We start from the raw sequence: 5,000 nt of genomic DNA, 5'->3' as shown, positions 1-5,000 counted from the left end.
TTAATGCAAGGAATGATGTCCGTTGTGTCTTGGTCCTTAGTAAATTATAATGTATCTTGGATTTTCATCATTTTTTTTTTTTCATGCATGGGTATTTTGTTATAGAATACTTTGTGTCTTTTGAATTAACTTAACCATACCCATTGCAAAGCTGCTATTCTCTAACGATTTGATTGAGATATCAGATCGTAGTGGGCGGGGCTTTAAAATCATATAGGTGAACACTCATACTACGCTCAGATTTTCCTAAACATGTTATTTCAGTCTCAGCAATAGAGAAATTAACACCTATCGCGAAACCTCTCCATAATAACAACCTTTATACCATAGCTTTTTTCCGTGTAAATGTATGAGACTTAACAAAACGAACAGCAGCAAAAAGATATTTTGGGCGAAACGATGCTAAAGAAAAGAGAGCTTTTTTTTTTTCATTCGAATTTACTGGAGATGAAATTACACCCTGATGTTTGATACAATTATGAGCTCATGGATATGGGCACTAATTGTGAATTTCTTATTAGAGTAACACCTTATATAAAGAAAGACTTTCTACCACACAATGATACTTAGCAACAAAACGATCATATGAAGATTTCAAAATCAGTGTGGCAATGTCTCTTTAGTGCCTTAGTCAATTATATCAGAAATCTGTCAAGCCATATGAACTTCATTAAAAAAGGAATATATGAAGGTAAACAACTAAGTTTTTATATTTCTGTACTGTTTTATGACAGTATAAATAGATGACAGTTGTCATCCATGCAAAAGATGAATTATTTTAGCATTCATGATTCTGGAACGAATGGAAGAATATCTGATAAGGGTGTTATTGAAAAAACAAAATTGGGTGAAAAATTAGCCAAAGGTAGTCTTTCAATACCTTGCTCTGCCCTTCCATCATTCTCGTCGGAAACCTTTACCTTTTGTGTTTATAAACAAGGAAAAGCAGCTATTTCAATGAAAGATTTCTTTAAAACCTTATGATCAAAACCAGTCTAATGAACAAAAAAAGAATATTCAACTGTAGACTACGCAGAACTCGCTGAGTAGTAAGACTGCATTCGGAAGATTGCGAGCAGTTTTCGAATAATTTCAGGTCCAATTAATTTGAAATTAGAAAATATAGAAATTTGTAATGACGTGCTGTTTGTCATACTAAAAATTCTGACTACTATGCATGAATATTACGTGATGGAAATGGTTCGATACTCGAGATGCAAAAGAAAAAAAAATTGAGAACTGTTTCAGAACTATTTCATTGGTGACGGTGCAGTACACTGGCAATCAGTGATGGTTTTAAATATATTTTGTATCTGAACATTATAATGATTGTGGTTTTCTGGTTTATGAATATAAGATATCAAGTATTTTGAGATAACTTTGTGTATAATTATATCTAATATTAGTATTGCCTTAAAACGTTTGTTTTTTATTGATATATAAATTGTCATAGTTTCAATTAACAGGTACTGTTCATTGAATATAATACAGCAATGGATATCAATTTCCATTACATTTTGCACATAAGACAGAAGCAAGGCGTGGTCTTTCTGAATCCTTTATAAATGATAGAAGATCATTATACCATAGAGATGGTTCATACACCTCAACAGTTCATGTACCAGATTCCTTGGAGGCCTCAACATATTTTTAGTTCCTTTCGAAACACACTGCGAATATTGTTGATTTTTTTAGTGACCATGTTTTATTTGGCTTCAGGAGACTTTTCTATAATTTTTTTTATTGGAACTTCGTAAGCCTTGGGTCTAGCGTTTCTTTCCGAATACAGTTTATTCTGCATTCTAAAGGCCGGGATAACCTTATAAAGCTTAATAAATTCGTCCCAATATTTTTTGTCCCCTCAAATTTCAGACATTTACTCTATCACTTACAAGTTTCCCTGTTATATAGAAAGTGGCCAAGTTTACTCACCAGCGACAAAACAGCATTTCCAGCAGAATTAAATTACATCTGTCTGTAGATGTCCTCATTTAGATCTGAACGAACTATCGATTGTAGTATTTAGATCCTGCGATCAGTCTCGAGGAACAAAGCCAATACTAACACAACAATATGCTGAAACTCCACCCTCTTTGATCTAATCTTACGGATTTAATAGCTAGTGAATGAGCAGCCTTGGGATTGGAAAGAGAGATGGTTAATCCAGCTTTTCTCACCCTCCGTAATAGATTTGGGGAAAATGCATACATTTCTTACAAATAATGCCAGATTTTCCATCTTACAGCTTCTAGATTATTCACCTTTTGCTAATAAACTTACATTTGGAATGAAAAAAAAAAAATAGTAGTACTTTCTGTGAAACATCTCTTACCTTAGCGTAGCAAAATAGTTTCTTTGTAGAGTTGATCTTATCGTACAGTCTTGGATTTTATCATAGAAGATTTTATTTCTCATGGCTATTAATAAAATCTTTATTATATTGCTAAAATTATTCCTTCCCGTTATTTCCTTGAGATAGATTTCAGAACAAGAAAACATACTCAATGTTTAGTTTATGAAAAAAAATTATTAACTTTCCAAGATTTATATCATATATAAAATTATATAAAGCAGATATCCAATACGAAAGATTAATTAAGATTCTCATAAAATTGGGAAAAACAGGGAATCCAAAATAAAGATAAATTAGAATGACTAATTGGAATTCATCCACTAACTAGGAACAACACTAACTTATACCGCACATGTATCACACACACTCGTACACTGAAACGGTATTTCTGTTTTTATTTATTTATTTATTTATTTATTTATTATTTTTTTTTTCATTAGAGCGCACTCCCCTCTTTGTGCCTGTATCTGCTTGTATTGATCTATTTGAATTTCTGTGACCTTCTTTCACTGAAACTGTTGTTATAGAAGCTTGCTGTCTGTTAACATAAAGTTAGTTGCATTCACGAGAGTCTCTCAGTTAAAAACTAATGGATTGCCTCCACATTGGTGACCACCGGAGTGTTCAACTCCCTCCCGCCTTCCCCCTCACTGCCGTTCATTACTGTTTGATGAAGCCGCCCTCAGAAACTACCTCCGCTATCAACGCGAAGCCCCTGAAACCACCGGAGAAGAATTCGCCTGGTTCCAGCGTGCTGAAGTCCAGTTTCACATAAAGAGTGTGACTCGGTCAACCACCAAAGCAGATTACGTTCTTGCGGCCATCCCCGGAGACACTGTCCCAGAAATCTCTGATTGGCTGTACGAACAAAGGGACATCCCCATAACATACGAAAACCTCAAATCATACTTCCTGGAGCAGTACTTAGCAAAGCTTTTTCAGCTGTCTCAACAACTGTTAGGGGACCAAAAGTTTTCGCTCACCCTTAGGGAAATGACCAGTATTGCTTGCCTGCAACCTGCGCTGATGACTCTCCTTATGAAGTGAATCTACTTCATTCCATTTGAGTACAGCCCCTACTCGAACCTGTACGTGCTGCCGTCCCTGATGTCGATATTTTGCCCATGAAGGGTCTGATGACCAAAGTCAACGCCATAATGGACAGCCACTCCACCACCTTAGACCTTCATCATCACCTTTACTCCTAACGAAGTGGACAATTATTCAACATTGACCAAAGCTGACCTGGATGCGGTAGGACACAGACGCCCACCCAGTGATGTGCCCGAGAGGTGAAAAAGCCCCCCACCACCCAATATACCTCACCTCGTTAACGCCCCAACCACCGACCTCTTCAGCCACTTACCGACGCTCATCGGCCACAGTTATGCTACTACCACTCCAAATTTGGGGCTGCTGTGAAGAAATATGCAAATGGTTGTTAGTGGCCAAAAAATGTATAAGTAAGACATTGCTTGCGGCGGTAGCCACCCCTGTCACTAATCTTTTCTCATTACATGATGCAGGTACAGGTATGCGATTTTTGGTAGTCAAGAGTGCTTGCCATTCTCTTCTTCCAATTCACTCTCCAGGACATAACGTAGTCTGTGCATATCTTCCGACATCGGCCTGGTAGCTGCCAATGGATCTGCGATACCTAACCACGGTTATGAGACCCTCACATTATCGTTTAGAAGTGCCAAATATATTTGTAAGGTTCTCGTTACTGACGTCACATTGTCAATCATCGGTGCAGATTTCGTCTCACACTTTCACCTCCCAGTTGCTGTAGCTCACCGACTGATAGACAACATGGATTCGTGCTCCTCAATGCCTATCCGACTCACCTTCTCTGACCTCACTCTCCACATCAGTGCACCCACAGATGCCTACGCCCACCTCCCCACATCGTACCTGGAAGTTTTTTGTCCAGAACTTCACCAGAAACCCATGTTCCCGCGAAACACAGTATTTATCACCTTATCAAGACAATAGGGCTCCCTATGTTTGCCAGATTCAGACGTCTGGCACCGGATTGTTTGGCAAACGCTAAACAAATGGTCATTGAAATGGAAAAAATTAGCCTTTGCCAAAAGGCCTCAAACCCATGGTTGTCACCCTTACACATTGTCCTGAAGAAAGATGGCTCTCTGCGTCCCTGTGTGGATTACAGTTACCTGAATATGCAGACAGAACTGAATCATTGCTCTCTCCCAAACATCACCGACGTGGCCTCCTTGCACAAAGCGAAGGTTTTCTCCACGTCCTCAAGATCACCATCACTACTGTACTCTGTTAGGTAAATACACCTGCAATTACTCCTGCTTTGACCTTCGTAATGCTGGGGATACTTTTCAATGTTTCATGGACGGCATCTTAGGGGACTTCCCCTTCTGTGTATATTACGTGGACGACATTAAACGTGTTTTCTTCCACCAAAGAGGAACACCTCCATCATCTATGCATTGTGCTCAGACGCTTACAACAGAACACCCTTCTAGTCCGGTACGACAAGTGTACCTTTGTCACTAACGAAGTATGGTTTTTAGGGCACTGCATCACTCCTGAAGGAGTCTACCCCTCCCTGAGAAGGTAGAAGCCGTTCATAACTTCCCCATGCCCTCAACTGTCAAAACACTGCAAGAAT

General features: G+C 38.6%; 1 protein-coding gene across 1 annotated transcript in view; it reads right to left on the bottom strand.

The window, feature by feature from the left end:
• The window catches only part of LOC137615269 (reelin-like), a 198,286-nt gene that overhangs the window by 29,551 nt on the left and 163,735 nt on the right, over positions 1–5,000 (bottom strand). The gene's annotated exons all lie outside the window — the stretch shown is intronic.

Source organism: Palaemon carinicauda, chromosome 21, assembly GCF_036898095.1.
Source record: "Palaemon carinicauda isolate YSFRI2023 chromosome 21, ASM3689809v2, whole genome shotgun sequence".
NCBI lineage: Eukaryota > Metazoa > Arthropoda > Malacostraca > Decapoda > Palaemonidae > Palaemon > Palaemon carinicauda.
Note: the sequence above shows the minus strand (reverse complement) of the source record. Positions and strands in the feature narration are given on the sequence as shown.